The sequence below is a fragment of the Pinus tabuliformis genome, chromosome 7, assembly GCF_031772625.1.
Source record: "Pinus tabuliformis cultivar Carrire ecotype Pingquan chromosome 7, CPIR1, whole genome shotgun sequence".
In the NCBI taxonomy this organism is placed as follows: Eukaryota; Viridiplantae; Streptophyta; class Pinopsida; order Pinales; family Pinaceae; genus Pinus; species Pinus tabuliformis.
In genome coordinates this window covers 1,426,489,461-1,426,509,529 of record NC_142293.1, presented here as the reverse complement: position 1 = coordinate 1,426,509,529, position 20,069 = coordinate 1,426,489,461, and the positions used below count along the sequence as shown (strand labels likewise).

The 20,069-nt window shown below is 39.1% G+C and overlaps 1 pseudogene; it reads right to left on the bottom strand.

Annotated features, from left to right (window-relative positions):
• Nucleotides 1-2,390: 2,390 nt before the first annotated feature.
• LOC149253029 (mitogen-activated protein kinase 6-like) overlaps nt 2,391-20,069 on the bottom strand; it is a 28,855-nt pseudogene continuing 11,176 nt past the window's right edge.

Here is a 20,069-nt window from a genome sequence, read left to right as displayed (position 1 = left end):
TGCTCTTCTTATATTTGGTCCCCCAAATTGTGTGGACAATAACCTTGATAGTTTTTAACCAACCCCCTTTCTTTTTGGACTTGAAACTAAGCCTTCCATTTGAGTCAGGATCCTCTTTCTCCTCTGCTCGTTCCACACTTTCCCACCGCATGATTTCCTGGACAATAGGAGAATTCCCAACAGCTCTCTCAAACTCCTCCATGGTTAGCTTCTTGCCAGTTTCTGTGTCTCTGAGCTTGTTTCACATGCCATCTTCGCCTACCTCATTCACCACAAACTTATTTCCATTATCTAGATTCTTTATGTTGCAAAAAGACCCTCCATTGTTATCTGTGTGAGAGACAATGCCAATGCCATCTCTCCTAGCTTGTTTTGCTTCTCTACTATGCTAAACTGCTAAATACCCAAGACCAACATCACTAGACCTAAAGAACCTGCACAGAGTCTGAATTTCTCTTGTCATTTCTGTCAATTCTGCTTCCAAGGCTACTAACCTGATCCCCACCAAAAGACAAATGATTGTATCTCCTCCTTTCGGTGTTTGCTATTGCCTGATTGTTATTGATGTGTATCATTCTTATTTTCTTGTAATATATGTATCTGTGTACACAACCTGTTTGGGGTCACACATTCACAACATTCTCGTTTCAGCAACCCATACCCAATTCCAAGTTTCATGCAACTTAGGTTAAAAAAAAAGACTTTGCATTCTTTCAATTAATATTAGATGAATCTAGACAACAAAAGCTATTATTTACCTTCCAGTGCTTTTAGCATGCTTTCCTTTGTTTTGATACCCTGGTGGTTCAACTATCTTTATGTACTCCCCACCACAAGTCTGTCGATGTCTGCAAGTTAATACAAGCACATAACTTTTCCCATTTGCATCAAGACAACATATTAACAGGAGGCATCATAGATAGTCTGTTATCATATAAATAAGGGACCTACCTCAAAATAAAATAATCATTTGTCTTACCAGTGCCAATGGCAACTAACATCAACACAAAGTTCATTATGAGCATCCCTTCTCATACAATCTGAAGTTGAAGGTCATCGATTCATCACCTCTTTATCAGGTCTCCGCAAATTTGACACTGCAATTCATAACACATCCAATTTCTCAAATGTGAGAAGTAAACTTCATTTACACTCGTAGTTGTCCATGCTACATTTTCTGGATATAGTTCAGAGTTGTGGAAATCATCTAGCATTAAAAAGAAACAAAGACTAAAAGTTATGAATCATAATGCAAGAAATGGTTGCCAAAAATATCAAATAAAATCATAGGACAAAAAAACCACTTATTTCCAAGTAAAAGCATTGATTAAAGAAAAAGGAAGAGTTAAAAAACTGGTTGTTAAATTCCAATTAGCCTAATTCATATCACACCTCCGGTTATCTTGGATCTATCTATATTATCTGTACTCTACTGACTTCAAAGTAATCTGCAATCTCCACTCATGAAGATTTCACATGTATACTCATCTTAGGTTGTTCCAATGAATACACATTGTACACACAAGACAGAGAGTGACTGCACACCCTCAAATGCTCTATAATCCCTTGTTGAAAATTCAAGATTCTCACTTGAAGCGTCCTTTCAGTACTTCAATAACCAGCACCAACATCAAAATCTTAGATTGGTGAACAAATATAGGATCTACACTACATTTTATCAACACAATCCATACTGTTAAAAGTAGACAGTTTGTACAAAGTAAATAACTTTCAGAAAATCTTACTTCATTTTACAAGCACCTCCAGTGGCATTTTAATAGCACAAATTCATTATTTATGTGTTTTTCCATGATTTCCCTGCTTTTATAAATATTTTCATCAGAGTTGGCATGTTGAGATCCTGGTTTTTTTGTAACACTATCAATGATGACCTCAACTTTTTCATACTTTCTCAGTTTCATGAACTTCGTTGACATAAACCACCAAGGACCCTAAATTTCCTTGCCTTCCCATTACAGTAGTACTAAAACTGTTCTAAACAATCAAAACCATTAAAAATGTGTTGGCATATCTTTCATAAACAATCTTCTTTGTTCATTTCCACCAATTAACTGAGAATTCTACACCATAAATCAGACATTGGTTAAGGAATTAATTACAGGACATCAAGACCAAGGTATACATTGCAATAAAGAAGAGCACAATAAAGTGACTTCTAACTCCTGCAACCAACTCCCAAATCAAATATTATTAAAATTTTCATCCATACAACCAACTCCCATATTCCAAATTTCCAGTTATGGATATAACTCCCAGATTATATAATTCTTCAAGAGTGTTGTGTACAAAATACCAAGAAATGTTATTAGTACCAAAGATGGCACCATTTCCAAGTAATCTGTCACACTTGGAAATCCAAATGTATGAAATCATGTTTGCAAGACAAAACTTAGAAATTCCTTTGGTGTTTACTTTAGATTATTAAGTTTCCCAATTACATTTTAATGTCCAATGATAATAAAGTAGAGGCCAATAGCTAGCTCAGATTAGGAATACACAATTTCCCCAATCGATATGTAAGCATATCCATCAATTCCTTTTCTTTTACCAGACCTTCAAAGAATAAAAGCAAACCTGACTCTAATAAAATAAGTTTGCACACCTACACAATGTTCTGCAAACCTTCAGAAGGCAATAACAAACCAAGAGAAGGATTTCCTTGCAGAAACATAATAACATAACTAGTAAAGAGGGATTGCAAGATAAATATCAAGTCTGTCTGCTCCAGCTATTGCATCATGCCTGGGTTGAAGTTAAGAGATTCCCTCCAAATGAGCTCTTTTATATGTACCTCAGTGAACGAGGGCTACTCAAATCAAAGTTGAAAGGACTGGGGCAGCTGGTTTCATCATTGATGTCATGCAGACTTGGCAAGTAAGGGTGACTCAAGGCCTCTTGAACTAAAGAGCAACACAATAATAACATATAACATGATTCAGTTGAAGATGAGATAAGAAAAACTAAAATCATATTGCACATCTTCAGTGTAGAACTTCCCTTCTCCGGGGCAAAAAACCTGATGCTATCACAACACATCTGAAAATAATAATAACTAGCCAATTATAAGAGAAACAAGTAAAATACATGTAATGTGTTTTCTTGTATCAAATACAAGCATTTTTCCAAGTAAATCTACAGCTGCTAGAGCCATGTTAGGGAATTTCTAAGAAAAAGATCGCTTAGGAAACTGTGGAAGTTACCTGATGTATCTTCTAGCATTGTCACTCAGTAAAAAGCCAATATCAGAGTCATCTGGTGAACCAATTAACTATTAAGAAACCAAACACAGAAGAAATCAGTGTCTGATGATTTAAGATAGGTAAAGCAGCCCATTTCAATTTGTATCTCAATTGTTATCATTGACATCAAATCATTTATGTTTTAAGCATAGACTTGCCCATCTTTGTAAAAAAAAAAGAATGAATAAGCATTTACCTCAGTGATGAGCATTAATTGTTGAACATAATCTTTACCAGGAAACAAGGGCACCTGCTTTAGTTCTCCACAAAAATGCAGCCCACTGACCAGATATCAATGACTGCTGTATACCCAGGACATTTCAATAGTGTTTCTAGTGCATGATACCAATGAGTAACAACATACTCTGTCATAAAGTCTGTTTCTGAAGTAGTCTGTGCAATCCCAAAATCACATTTTTTCGGTCACAGTTTGCATTTAGAAGCAAATTACTGGGCTTTAAATCTCTATGCAGAATATTTGTTGAGTGTATGTACTTCAGCCCTCTCAATAGTTGATATAGGAAAAACTGCAAAAGGACATCCATGTCAAGATGCATAACCATGCTTATTATTGACAGATAATGTAGTTGACAAGTTGTAATGGATATTTCCCTAACTTCTTATTAGATAATGTTCCTACCAACACCCCATGGCTAATAGTGAAGACCCTTATCCACTTCAATATGAAGCAACTGCAAATATATTATACTTATCCAGAGCAAACAAATATTGAAATACTAATAAAGAAAATCTCATGCTCAAAGCAAATATATCTTCACAAGAGAAAGTTGACTGCTAACAAATGATAAGCTAAAATGTAAGTGTTGGTACACCAAATTTTCTTTGGTTGAAATATGAGTTACTTTGCCAGCTAAAAATTCATTAAGCAACATCTCAGGACACCACAAACAATATGGATTGGCAATTATGGCATACAACTCAGATTACTATCTTTAGTTTTAGTAAATCCACACTATGATACACTTACAAATAATACAAGTAGCGCACTAACCTTCTAACAAAAGTGCCAAATCAAAAATGAAGTGTACCAGCTCGAATGGTTAGCAGAAATAAATTAGTGCAATTTTCATTTTCTCAATTGTGGGTGGTACACGTTCCCTGTGAATTTAGCAAGCTAGATCCCTAAGTCTATACATTCCAATTGACAATTGGACAACGAACTTTCCAAATAGCTGGATTCTAGTCCTAATCACTGAAGAAAATGAAAAAACTTAGAATTTCAGTGGGAAAATAGCAACACAGAAGATTACCTTCTGCAAACATTAGCCCTAAAAATCATAAAAAATAACAACAAATTCATCATAATTCCAAAGTTGAAGAGAACCTATAAATATAAATTATTATTTTTGGAATTAACTGTGTAGAGAAAGTTAATAATGCATGACACATCTCGCTTGAGGATTAGTCATGAATTGATCATTTTGACCCATTCTCATGGGAGATGGGTCATGCATCAATACCTTACTCTACATAATTAACCCCAATAAATATATTTCATATATTGGACAACACAAGGTCCCCACACACCGTAGATATAGTTGTAACAATATCAAAATCATGACACAAAACCAAACAAGATTAAGAGTTTAATTCATTTAACCTTGCAATCGTTGTAGTTCTAACAATATCAAAATCATGATGCAAAACCAAACAAGATTAAGACTTTAATTCATTTAACCTTGCAATCGTTGGGATCTCTTTACATCAATAATGTGAACAAATTTTGATTGAAAACCTAGAAATGTGTTTCATAAATACCAGGAAATGCTTCTTGAATTCCTTTGTGCTGTGATCTACAATAGATTTGACTAGAGCTCCAAGAAAGCCCAACATTGGCTTGAACTAGAACTGGACTTTGGACCTATGTTGCACAAGATTCCAAAATAGGGATTAAATGGAACGGGTGTCCACAATGGATTTAGGGAACAAAATATATATATAAACCAAATAAGTCAAATGTTAAATGGAACCAGAAGATAAACACAATGAGAAACTCGAACAACAGTTAACATGCTTGTGCTAAATGCTGATAAGAGTTCTAATCAATAGCCATCGCCAGTTACATTCATTATTCATCCTATCAGTGTAATTATTTTCATTTCCATGCTATTCAGTTTAAGCCAAAGCAGTATTCCAGTAGGGATAAACATGATGTATTTGTTCTCTTTTTGTGGGGTCCTACTTTTAGAATCTTATTGAGTTTGTCATATTAGAAAAAAAACTCTCAAAGAAAAATATTCTCCTACTATTATGCTAATTGTAGGGTCATTACCTCTTACTTCCAATTTCCAAACAACTTTAACCACTGGAGGTGTCATAAGAAAGTCTTCAATACTATACCATTCATGCAAAGTGGAATTTAGAAACACAATCAGTGAACCACAAGAATCTCATTGCCCGATTTTTCTTGGCCTTGGAGCTAAGAAAACTTATTCTTAACACCTTTAGGACTTCTTTCTTTTACTTGTTTCCCGTTTTTACTTTTGGGCCTTTTAGCATTTGATTTTATCTCTTTTGAAACTTGTTATGTTATCTTTCATTCAATGTTAGACAAGAACACATCCTACACCTAGGGAACCCATCCATGGGATTCCCATGTTGCAAGGTAATTGACCAAGAATGGGGACACTCCCTTTTCATTATGGACATCCCCCCAAGGTGTCTCTTGCCAGAATCAAGGATGTGCAAGGGACAACTGGGCATCCCTCAACCTAGTGGCCCCAAAAGTGCCAAAAAATGTTGTTTTGGTGTCTACTCAACCAAGAGTGATCCCATACGAGGTCAACTTGGAAAATGATGAATACAATAGTGAAAGAAAAAAAACTTGAGATCAATAATAGAAAAATGTTATTTGACATGTTTATGGAGGCAAGCTGTCATCTATAACTGGTTTGCTAAGCACACAAACCAACAAGAAAGCAATCCATACTAATTATTTGGTCTTTGGATCATGCATAGCAAGTTGCAACCATTCTCAAGATTTTGAGAGGTTCAAAGGTCTGCAGTGAAGATTTAATGTGGACAGAAATTTTGGACTAAATGATATTTACGTATTTTTCAAATTTGAACTATGTATCCACTCGCTCATTTTAAATAGCTAAATTATCATTTTAGTGTTTTTATTATTAATACTTATATATATATATATATTGAATGGTCTGTATGTGGGTCATGTTATTAAAATATCATTTTGGTTTTTTATTTTTTATATAAAACCTGAATGGTGTGTATCTATGTCATGTTTATTTTGACTCATTGCTTAATTTTTGAAGCAATTTTGAATATCTTGATTTTTTTAAATTTCATTATTTTCCCCATGGAGGGTGAGCATTAATTTCAGGTTAAGTGCATGATGAGTGGTCAAGTGCAAAACAATCAAATTATAGTTGCCTCCTCCACCTAGCAGCTGCATGCATATAAGCAGCATGCACCATTTGCAAGAAATGTACTGGAAATTATAGAGGTTCATGAGTTAGGCTGGTTCTGTATGGTGATGGGGCTCCACTCCAAAGGGCATCATTGCACTCAAAGGAGATTTGACAACATGATAGTTATGGAGGAAATAGGGAATGCCATTTTGGAATTTGGTTTGCAAGAATGTTGGATGATGGGAACATGGACCTTTCCCAAAAATCATATCACTCAGCATATCCACATCCCTTGGATTTTATGGATTGGTTTGCATTAGTACTATAAATCAGTTGCCCTTGGACAAATGTTTTTTAAATGTAATTGCAAGTTCCAGGCTTTGGATGTTAAATGGACTAGAGGTTCTGAGTCTCTCTATTCTCCTCTGGTCTCTTTCGGGTCTCCTTCTAGTCTCTTCATGATGTTCTTTGTTTCACTCTGGTTCAGTTTAGGCCCTCTTGAAGTTTCAAGCTTCTAGATTACTGACTCTGTGAGTCTGTGTGGCTCAATGGTTGTTTTCGTTCTCCCTGGAGCCTAGTCAATAATGGCTCATTCTCTCTATTATCCAAGCTTCACAACAGTGATCAAAGGCTTTGAATTTTCCCCAAGAATTCCTCTGGTGGTTTCCTACCAGTTTTGACACTACTTTCATGGAAAGTTTTTCTAGGCTCTCTTCCTGATTTTGACTTTGATCTACTTTGTATTCTCCTATGGATCCTATGGATGTGGTTTTTTTTAATCCCTACGCTCTCAATTCCTTCATACTTTATTTATATTCACTCTCTAGTTATCTTATCCTCAATCAAAAAATGGTTTTGCTTTTGGCCCTCTGGTGAGTAGTCTTTGGGTCTGGGCTAAACTAGGTCCTTCTCTCTTCGCTGGTGGAATACCATGCCTCGAGTAAGAGGCTCTCATAGCAAAAGAGGCTCTCACAGCAAAAGAGGTTGTGAAAGTAGTAATGTCCCATTGACCTCCTTGGAAAAACAATAGTGGAGCACTTGGCACAAGTCTATTACAATAATATCCCACCAACAATCCAAAGAAAAATTGAGAATGCTGAGAGGGAAGCCAGAATTGAACATAGATTTATTGCCACTAAAAAGGTCATGGAGAAAATTGGCAATTGGATTCTAGACACAGGAAGCACAAGATCGAGGCACACAAGATACATGCAAAAGGTGGATATTTACTAACAACTCAAAATCATAATGGGCAAGGTGTTGGTGGAGCAATCGAAGGAGAAACAAGAGATTCTACTATGCCTAGATGAGGCTCGAAAACAAATTGAAAAGTTGGATATCAAGATGAAAACAATGGCAAGAAAGCTTGCTAATTGGGAATTCACAGAATCAGACGAGGATACAGGCCCACCTGTTATAATCCAGGTGGAATTCCCCTCTTGAGAGTTTCTCTTTACGGAAACAGTGTTGAAAATATTAGTGAGAAAAGGGTTCCTTGATTTGTGCCTTAATCATAGGAGCTAGAACAAGTTCCTTCTTGTGCATGACTCGAGTTCCTAAAAAATAGGAGATTCCCTATAAATTAGACAAGTTCCTATATTTTAGGAATCAGTCCCTAAAAATTAAGATGAGTTAAGTGGCAGTTAACTGATGTGTTGAAATTGAAGGTTGAGTTTTTGATTTTATAGTGTGAGTTAATTGAGGAAAAACACAAGTGATTGAGTTTCAGGTGGTTGGCTTGAAATAGGATGAGTTGCATGAGTAATTAACCCATGCTAACTCAATAAATCACAAAATAATTCCTTAATTATAAAACTCACTAATTTTAACCATTCGAATTGCCATTAAAAGAAGGAACGAAGGCACAAGTTTAATCATTGTTTCAGTGAGCATGAGTTGGTGAGACCAAGAAATAGGAAGCACAAGTTTTTGTGTGGAGCTTGTGAGAGGAAGAGTGTGCAAGAGAAGCTTGTGCACATGTTGGTAGAGGGCGACAGAGATCAATAGTCTTGCAAGGTGTTGACGGTGCTAGACCCGCCAACATGTCAAGGGGATCTCCCCGGTAAGAAGTCCCAATTAGACCTTAGACCGTTTGGTGTAGGAGTCCTAGCAGTGGGTTGTAAGGTAATGCCTTGACCGTGATGTTGCACAGAGGCAAGTAAGATAACTCTGTCAGTAGTAAGGGTGTGACCATTGCAGTGAGTCAAGGAAGGTGAATGAGAGGTTCTAACACATGGGGGGTGAGATGAGTGCGCCCCTTGGCAACCTGTAGCAGTACTCAGCTGAGAAGGGAACACACGAGCGAAGATGCATCACAAGCTGGAAAGAAGATCAGTCGGCAATCCAAAGTGATGGTTAAACCAACAACACATCTGTAACAAGATTCATATAATCACATACAAAGCAGTTCATACACAACTACATAAGTGAAAAAACATACATTGCTAAGAAACCGGAAAAGTCCAACTATAGTAACAACATATGCATGAAAATGTGTTCGCTCTTATTATATAAGGAAGTGTAAGTCCCAATCATACAATACATCCATGTAAACCTATTAGCCCAAACAGTGGAACGTTACATCCACATCCACTTGCTCCTCCAAAGAGATGAACTAGCTCCGTGTAGTGGAGAAGCCAAGGCGCGTTACAATACTGTCCAAGCTTTGTCCAAGATAGCCTTATCAGAAGCTTGGCTGACCGAAAGCATCTACAATGATTTATGAGGGACTATTTATAGCAAAGGGTGGGGTGACCCTTGACATTCCCCTTTGTGATAGTTCAATGATCCTCATGACTCTTCACCTACTCTATGACTGTTACATCCAACTATTGACACTGGACGTACACTTGACATGATATTACATTATAATGCACATGTACTCATGTGAGGCAACATGGCTTGAGCAAGTCTTGCAAGACATCACTGGCACTCATCCGTTGTGATGAGACCAACGCTTTGACATGCTTGTGATGGTGAAGGTGGTGAGTTGATGCCAAGCTTGGTCATCCGTGATGGTGTGCATGCACCCCATGGTGACATCTTGCTAAAGCGAACTCTTGCCTCTGTTGCAACCAATGCATTGGTTCAGCTCCTTCATCCAACTCATCTGCTAACATGCACATGGTCTTCTTGGGTGCGGCTGAACCAGCAACACACTGATGCATAGTGTCCGTGTTGATCTTCAAGTGTGCGCTGGTGGCCATGCACATCAACTTGTCGAAGCACATGTTCAACTCCAGTTGGACTTGCTTCTTTTCTTCGCGTTGGTGAGGGTACTGAATGGGTTGGATTGCATGCGTGCACACAATAACATGCATGCTACTAAATCCCTTGCATGTAATCAACAACATTGCTCACCATGTCTGCTCCATGCCAGCTGTTGGAATGGATCTTTCACTTGTACGGGAACAATTTCATCTATGAGTGCATGTTGCGCCCATTTCTATTCTTGTTCCTCCTGCAACTCATTCGTCTGTCTGTGTAGCTTCATGTTCTTCCTTAAGTTGGTTCTTCATCACATGCAACTCCTTCTTTGTTCCATTCTCTATCTTTGCACGATCTTCATGTCGCGTCGTCACCTCATAGCTTGAGTCTCCAAAGTTGCTTTCATTATCAATGGATCTTCTTGATCTTGCAACTTTGTTTCGCCTATGTTGTTAACAACCTTCCTCTTGCATTGATTGCATTCCCTGCGTTTGCTGCATTTGCTGTATTCACTGAATTCATTGCATTCGTTGCATTCACTACATTCGGTATGTTGCCTTTAGTTGTTGTTCATGATGCTGTTTGTTGTGATATCTTGATGTTCTTGTCTACAAACAACTTGATATCTTCGTGGGTAGGAAAGCTCATAGACATTTGATCGACCGCATCTCCAGGTGTGCTCTGAACGGTGTCTTTGACTCTTCCCTCTTGGAAACCATTGTACCTGCACTGCTGAGAGTCAGATGAACACCTGCGATACCTGGAGACATGGAAACACTCATGGAAAGAAATCTGTCAGTCGAAAACCAAAATTAACTTGAGAACTAACTTGCAACATACCTATATGACTGATCATGAAGGTTACGCAATTTCGGCCGGGAGGTCAGGGGACTGACTGCCAAGAATGTACAAGGCACAGTCTGGGTTGTTGGTAGACTATCTGATTGCTGGAACTGTGCAATGTACAGTCTAGTCTGGTTACTGACTATTGGAATTGTGAAATGCGCAATTTCAGTTGGCAATGGCTGCAGGCTCAGTGACTGCATTGTGCAATTTTTTGGGCCAAAGTCACTGTCCCTCAGAAATGTGAAAAATATTGCTGGAGGACAGTGCCTTGGTAGAAATGCGCAATTTCCTGAGAGGAAGACTGAGCCTTCCCTCTTAGGATTGCGCAATCTTGTCTTGGTGAGGCTCTTGGTGAGGCAGAGTCTGGGCCAAGGCTGCCCAGACTTGCCGACATGAAATTGAAAGTGAATGTGAGTGTGAATGCATGGTGATACTAAGTATAAGCATAAGTGAATGATCATGCATGCAAAATATGAATGACATATTCAGAAAACAGAGCAACATGCATGTGGGTGAGGCGAGTAGTCGAATCGACGACCGTTCGTGAAAAACAGTTTCATGCATGCGACAACAGTGAGATAGCAACAAAAACTGAAATAGTGCTAGGACAAGCTAGTATACATGTAAACGATAGCAAGCGCTCACTGAAATCAAGCAAATAGTACTCACACAAGCGAAAACACAAAAAGCAACAAAAAAGCAACATAAGGCATGGGAAGCGGGCTTACCTCGAAAGAACTGAGCTAAATGTGCCGACTGCTCCTAAATGTGATGTGGGATGTCAGAGCTGCAAGGTTGATGTGAGGAATGAGCTCTGCAACATCTGGTTGATGAGTTTTGATAACATCGAGGTTGTGATGCGCATGCCACAAATCTAGGGAAAGCGACACTTGGTGGGAGGTTTTTGAAATGATCCTTGCATGTAACCTCCAACTGCTAAACATAGATCCCTGAAACAAGGGATGCCTTTGCATGCTACCTTTTTCTATTCAAGGAATAGAAACTCATGCATGCATGCAAGTCAAGTTTCCTTGGTCCCGGGTGGAACTGGTCAACTGAACTGCTCATGCATGCAGCTGCTCAACTACTTGAGATAAATGCCCATTTCTGGTTGGGAGCTGGGCTAACTGCCCAGGAGGTTTGCACAATTTCTAGGCAGAGTAGCCGACTGCTGCCTAGATTTGCACAAATTTTGGGTTGAGCAGCCTTGCTGGGGAAAATTGCACAAATCCTATTGGGAGTGCTGACTGGCAGGATTATGTAATCTTGTAGGCTAGCAGGATGCCAGATAGGATTGTGTAATTTTTGGAGGGAAGGTTGGTTGCCCTCTAGAAATGCACAATTTTCTTGGGGAATTTTCTCAGCTTGCAGCTGGACCAAGTCCGGGTGAACAACCTGTGAGGGGAATGGATCAAACTATGATCGACAAACTGCCTTTGTGGATGAAAAACACTTAAGCTTGTGTACTTTATCAAGAAAGACAAGGTGCTATGAAAGGTTGGTAGGGAGGCTCCAAAACGGGTGTGACGCAGGCAAGTTTCCTCTGCGGACAGAGGCAACCCCTCTATCCCTAGAGTGGGTCTAGTCACAACAAAGACAATACCAAAGAAAATTTCCTTAGAAATTTGATGTCATGAAGGCCTACCTTCAAATCGTTGTTCGGTGAAGTCCCTGTTGTGTTGCTCTAGCTCTCATTCTTCTGATCACTTGTACCTGAAAACAACATACAGAGCACAACCACGAACATAATAGAGTACGACAAAAACAATCTACTTAAAGAGTCAAGGAGCTTCAAGCTATCACTACGCAATTCAACATAAGATATAGGAAATAAGCTATTTATTTGTATTAATGTAAATTGAAGTAAAACTTAGAACCAAGCCTTGATGTTGTAAGTCTCCTTGAAGGGCCCTGTCAGCATGTTTCTACAAGCATTCACTCATGAACTATCTCCCAAAAGGACGAATAACTCTCTCTCCTACCCAAAAGGCTAATTCTAGAACACTCTTGTAATCAAGCCAATTCCACTCAAAACCATCCCAAGCTAAGTTATATGAGAGGCTACTTCCACACTCTAGCAAAACTCTCTACTTTTACTATTAAACTCTTGAACTTTGAAGCTACCAAGCTAGCTGATCTCAGCCATGGAGGAGGTATTTATAGGAGGAGGAGCTTCCATAAGAGATGGGAGAAAGAGCTTATCCCTTTGAGAGGTTTCACAAAAGGTGGAACAACCATCCCAAAGGAGAGAGGCGAGCTCATCTGATCCAACAACCAACCCTAGGACCGCCCATGAAGCTGTTACACTTCGAAGCTTCGACAGTTTGTTTAAAAAACTCGCCAAAAGTAGCTCGTCGTGAGTGCAACACAGAGATAGAGTGAAGACTTCGCTAGGGCTAGTTCAATCTTGGCCATCTTCGCAGGTGGAACAACTGCTGACCCGTGATGACCCAAAAACATAGGTAAAAAAGGGTCTGCTCTAGGAGTAGTGAACTGAGGTATTCTTCTTGAGGTGATAAGGAAGACATTGACACATAATTTGTAACATGACACAAGGCATATGTTAATAACACAGACAATCAGTGTCCAGCATCAGGGAATGTGGGGTCGGTGACAAATTACTGTGTAACAGATGCCCCCTAAAGCATGAAGGCGGAGTGAGTGGGAGGGGTGAAATGTTTTACGAATCCATAACTAAAACAGAACACCATCGCGGAGAACTTGCAAACACAAGTACAACTGATATCTCTGAGACATGACTACATAGTGAAAGGAAATACATGTGCATAAGGCATGGGTGCAGCCATACATAAGATAAACATAAATGATATGTGGTATGGACGCAACCATCCAATCAAAAGGACCATATAAAAGACTCAGGTATGGTCACAGCCATCCAATAAAAAGAGTCATGTATTCTATCATGAACCAATCCACACAACCTTGACTTGTGTAATCTAAGCCCAGGGTCTTGAATCCCAACCCGATCATGGTGCAAATTCTAATATGTGAATATATGTGCTGAAGTCGAGAATACCAGAAAATCACTTGATTACCAGTCAATGATGTAAATCGTTAACAAGTGCAAGAGAGACCACTAGTAATGTAAATGGTTCTCAAGGTACCATTAGTAGAATCCACTAAGTGTGAAGAATGATTTGAAGTCGAACACCCATGAAATCACCCGATCGAAGGTTAATAATGAAAGCCTATCGTCGAATGTGAAGAACTTGCCATTAAGGCATGCAAGCTCCAAGGTACTAGAAAGGAGTCTCTAGATCAACTTCCCGGATAATGAGTTGAAGTCGACAGGAAGCGATCGGTTGAAGGAGGGCCATAATGTTTCCCACATCATCGATGTGAGACAAAGGAACAAGATGAATATGGATGAGACAAAGAATCTGAGGAAGGTGTGTAAGGATACAAACTATAGAAGGATTAAGCTCTTGAACATATCGGCGACACAACTCTGAAGTTTGGTAGCATTTTGGTACCAAGGGATCAAAGGTCATGATGATGCAATAAGGATCTGATGGAATGGGGCAAAATTGTTAACCCAAAACCCAGAAGGCCAATGATAAAGTGAGGATATCCCAACTTGACATGAAGTAGAAAGAGTGTTGATGTTCAAGAGCGACAAGCTGCCATAATAATTAATACAACCAATGAAATACTTCCAAATTTCCCCCCACCATTTCTGGCGAGTACCCCAATTATTTTTGAAACACAAGCTTGAAGGGGATAACATATGCTTGTAATGTAAGTTTGTCCTTCGGAAAAATCCGACCTAGTGATTTTAACGAGCCCTAGGAAGGAGAAGCTCGGTCTCGTCATGATGACAAGTCCAATGTCGTCAGGGTTTAACGAGTCCGACATAGGTAAAACTCGGAGTCTTTTCATATTTAGAGAGTTTGAAAAAGATAGAGAAAAGAAAACTCCAAAGGTCCCTTTTTGTAAATTTGTCCCTTGAATCCGAAAAGGTAGAAAACAATACCCAAGGAAACCGCTTGACCATTTCAGCCAAGGAGTACCATTTTCATAAATAGTGCCTCCCAGCTCAAAAAAGGGGTAAATTTATACTGGGTGTACAACGTTTCACATCTGTTAATGAGTTTGAAAAGACAAGGGCTCGACCATCTTTTCATTTTTAATGGGTCGGAAAAGAGCTGAAAGCGGACCCCCATTTTTATTCTCTTTAACGAGTCAAAAAGGGAAAAATACTCGGCAATCTTTTCATCTTTTACGAGTCAAAAAAGATCTTAAAGGTGAGTCGTCCTGGAAGGATGAGTGGTATAAAGGGTAGCAACTAGTTTCGGCAATGGTGGAATTGCTCAAAACATGTAAGGGTCAAGACGCTGGCTAATAAAACCACTCATCACTACGGTCCCTCAGGAAAGGAAAAACAACCAAGTGAAAGCATATGATCGGCCGAAGAGATGGTGGCGATGGAATGAAACAACCAAGGCTCATCTAATAGAAAGTAGCTAATAAAAATGGCAATCACGAGGGTTAAAATTGGGTGTGGGTTCATGTTTACACAAGCTTGAACCATAGAGAACTTTGCTTGGTGTCGGTTTCATGTTTACACAAGCTTGAAATGAAAAACTATGCTTAAACTATGGTTGCTATAAGTTTGCATGCCCCTAGCATAATGACTCAAATCGAGGTACAGGCCCCCCAAGCTTCATTGCATTCAACTAGGTGGATGGAATGAAGGTTCACTTGCGAGATCTTGGAAAGACTTGACTGGGATTTTACGAGATCTTAATCAAAGACTCGATCTGGAAAAGGGAGTTGTTTCATTTTTGAACGAGGTTGACACAGTAAAAGAACTATCCTCAAGACCCTTGTTTCATTTTTTAATGAGCTTGAAACAAGACAAGGAACTATGCTCCGGACCCTTGTTTCATTTTTTAACGAGCTTGACACAAGACAAAAACTATGCTCATAATTCCTTGTTTCATTTTTTAACGAGGTTGACACAGGACCAAGAACTTTCCTCATCTCTTGTTTCATTTTTTAATGAGGTTGACACAAGACCAAGAACTATCCTCATCTCTTGGTTGATTTTTTAATGAGGTTGACACAATAAAAGAACTGTCCTCATCTCTTGGTTCATTTTTTAATGAGGTTGACACAAGAAAAGAACTGTCCTCATCTCTTGTTTCATTTTTTAATGAGGTTGACACAAGACCAAGAACTATCCTCATCTCTTGGTTCATTTTTTAATGAGGTTGACACAAGAAAAGAACTATCCTCATCTCTTGGTTCATTTTTTAATGAGGTTGACACAAGAAAAGAACTGTCCTCATCTCTTGTTTCATTTTTTAATGATGTTGACACAAGACCAAGAACTATCATCATCGCATCTGTTCATGGACCATACGAGAACATGGATCCCAAGAGATCCTCACTAGATGGAAGAACCATGCTTTGGGAGGAATACATGTCATGTGGTACCAAAGGCAGATCAGGTTCCAATGCCCCCAGTACATAATGTACTATACCATCTGTGTGATCATCAGTAGATGCGGAGATGGAAAGGGTAGCCACATAATTGACCTGTGGCGGGAAAGGTACTGCTTGCAAACAAGAGCTGATAGGGGATGATGGTTGCAAAAGAGATGCTTGGTGACCAATGAATGACAATTGATCAATAGTCACAATTCTTCCTTCGTGCGGAAAACAAACCACACGGAAAAGCGAAGAAACAAGAGCTCCCATAACATAAACACAGTCACATCCAAGGAGAAGATTGAAATCTAACGGACCTTGGACTACCATCACATCTATATAGACGGTCTTTCCTCCCAAAGTAATAGGGAACTTCAGAAGGATCCCTAAGGGTTGAATGGTCCCTCCGTTGAAAGCCAATAGATTCTGGGTGACAAGCACAAGTTGTGGGGAGCCCAAATCTTGCCAAGCAGTAGAAGGCATGATGCTAACAGGTGCATCTTCATCTAATATCGTGCCAAGTACTACCGTATTATAGGCTTGTACTATGATCTGGAAAGGCACATAAGACGGGACACGATAAGCAGTCAAGTGACTCCAATCGAAAGAAACGACATAACTACTTGGTGGGGGTATCATATGATTGCCCCCATGCTTGGCAGGAATAGAAGAAGGACTCTCCTGAACAACTGGGGTGGGAGGGTCACTCTTCGATTCATGAGAATATGAGGAGATGAGAAGAACATAAGCAGTATGATCACCAGGCTCTTCCAGAACAGAGTGAGCAATTGGTGGCAAAACCAAGTCGACACTCTTTTCGACCAATGGTTGGTTGGGAATAGACATAAGAGAGTCAGGCTCAGGAAGAGTAGGATGGGCAAGAGATGAATCCAAGTCAATCTCTTTACCAACCGGGAGAGGGCCAGAAGAAAGCCTCTGATAACCAATAGGGAGTTTGGGTTGAGAGGCTGTAAGGTCTTCCAAAACTTTGGAAGCTTTATCCATCAATGGACAAAGGTGAAGAAGATGTTCTCCTTCACATAACCTATAGGGAAATCTAATCTTCCCTTTCTTCTTACCATCACTAGCCAAGAGTGTAGCATTGACATGATCTCCAGAGGTCGATGGGGATGGTCGATCCAGATTTTGAGACCATACCTCTAAGACTTTGGGAATACCAGGACAGTCTCGAAGGAGATGGTCACCCTTACAAAACCTGCAAGGGAATTTGACCTTCCACGGAGGATCAAAAGGTTTGTCGATGGGAGGTGCATTTAGAGTAACAGTCGCATGGACGGCCCCTCGCTTAGCTAACTTCTTCTTCTTCTTAGCCTCCTGGTTACTAGATTTGAAACTTTCACCAGGCGAAGTAGAAGAGGAAGGTGTAGAAATAGAGGAAGAAGGCAAGGGGTCAACCTTAGAATCAACATGTTGTGATTCGAATGAAGGAGACGGCAGGGTAGGAGTTGAGACACTCGGTATTACTAAGGTCAAAAATAACCAGACAGGTAAACCAATGGTTAACACAGGAAGGGACAATGTTGCCATATAAGGAGCACTAGAGTTTCCAAAAGAAGGAAAAGGATCAGGATTCCCTTCCGAGGGGAATCCTCGAGTAGTAGAATTTGGAAATGTTGCCATTGGAATTAACCATAAAGAATTACTAAGGAAGATAAATTTTACCAGGAATATTTTGTGGGAAGTTAATTTTAGAACACTGAAACAAAAATTTTCCTTTTCATGTTTTAAGAGTCGAGAAAAGGACGAAAGGTGACTCTATCACTTTCTATTGGAAACGAGCTCGAAAGGACAAGTGCTCAGATGATCCTTTTACTTTTAGAAAGTCAAAAGGAATGAAAGTGACTGCTTTGGAACTCTAGGAAAAAGGTTTTCTAGTTAAGCGTGAACTGCAGAATACCTCTCGGCTAACCAAGAAGTACGATCAGGCAATCTCCCCGAATGCTGTGTTCGGTGTATCACGTCTGCAAGGAGGCCGAATCGTTTTCATATGGAGAACAGGATTGAAACCTAGTGGGGTCTCCCATCATATACGCGACGGTACAGGGAGCACAACTCTGTAATAGTACTTATCGAATCATAAAAGGAGGAATCACCCAACCTTAGTGAAAACAACAGCCACTAGGTTTAAAGACACCGAAACACCTCTCTAGCCTAAACCTCTAGATATGAGCGTTAAGTTTCAATGCTTTCTTAGGTTAATTCAATAAATTTTAACAGTTGAACTTGAATTAAAGTTCAGTTCCAAGGCCCTACCGAATGTATCTTCAAAAACTCCTAAAATGCAACTAAATGAGAAAAGAAACCATTCCTTTTCAATGAACAACTAACTAAAGAAAAGTGAGAAGTTCATTTCAAAGCAAGCAAAGCAACAAGCAAGCAAATGCAAGAATGGTACTTTTCGTTATTTCTCAAGCAAACCAATCAAGAGGAAAGAGTTATGCTTCTATCTTTCACTTAACTTGCAAGCAATCTAATTAAGAAAATGAAAAATACATCCTTTGCTTTTCAACTTCTAAATGTCAAGAATTTACTAATGCAAAAGTTAGTTCTCATTTCCTAATGCAAAAAGAATGCAATATTTTGATTTTTTCAAATAAATGACAAGCAACCAAATGCAAAACTCAAACCAATGCTAGTTTTAAGCCCTTTTCGAATGAAATCATTCAATAAGTAAAGAGAAACATTCCACTAAAAAACGAATCAAAGACTCAAAACCAAGAAGATGTTTCTTTTTGCAAAACTAGAAAGTTTTCTCACTGACTGGGAAGCAATGTGATCTATGCCAAGTGAAGGAAGGAAAGAAAATGAACAAGACTTGAAAGTTTTGGTAACCAAACATCACATACCAATCAGGAATTTGAAAAAATAGTTAATAAGGAGAAGCCTCAAACAAAGCAAGGGATTGTGCCAAACACAAAGTTTCAAGGGAATGAAACCCGAAATCAAATATTCTAGCAATCAAAAATTTGTGTTATGAAACCAGCTCACAAAAAGATAGAAAAGAGAGATCCACGCCTTAGAATTCAGCCTCTTCGAGGGGGCAACCTCCTTTACATTACATAAATGAGCAATTCTTGGATGATTCAAATGACAAAACCTCCTTTCTATATATAAGAGTCTAAGGAGTCACAATATAACCCAGCCGACCTAACAATAATAATATAAAGCCACAAAAATAACAATAGAGGGTTTCTATGGAGCACAGTAATAACAATATGGGGGCAATAGGGGCACAACAATATTAATAAGGGATACAACTACAATAGAAATGGGGTAATCACTAGTATTATAGGGACCCAACATGCCCCTCTCCTTCAAAAAAGTGTTGTCCTCAACGCTTCAGTAGTTCTGGATGCTTCTGTATAAAATTCTCATCCTCCCATGTGGAATCTTCAGCGGATAAGTTCTTCCACTTGATAAGATACTTTGAAATTGATCGATTTCATAACTGTCGAGTTCTTGTTTCTATGACTGCTTCTGGTTCCAATATACTTTTTCCTTCCTCGTCAAGTTCTGGCAATATTGTTTGAATTGGGAGCTTGTCACCTATAACCTTTCTTAAACATGAAACATGGAAAACTGGGTGCAATCGAGAAGCTGCAGGAAGCTCCAATTTGTATGCCATAGTACCAATCTTTTGCAACACCTTGTACGGACCATAATACTTTGGTGATAATTTATTATCCTTCTTAGCTTGCTTGAGGGACATTTGATTATATGGTTGTAGCTGTAGGAATACCCAATCACCTACATCAAAACTTCTTTCGCTGCTATGTTGATCTGCCTGTTGTTTCATTCTATTATGTGCCAACATGAGGTTATCCTTTGAGAGTTGGAGGACATGTTGTTGATGTTCGATGTGATGTTCCACTGCTTGAACCTTAGAATTTTC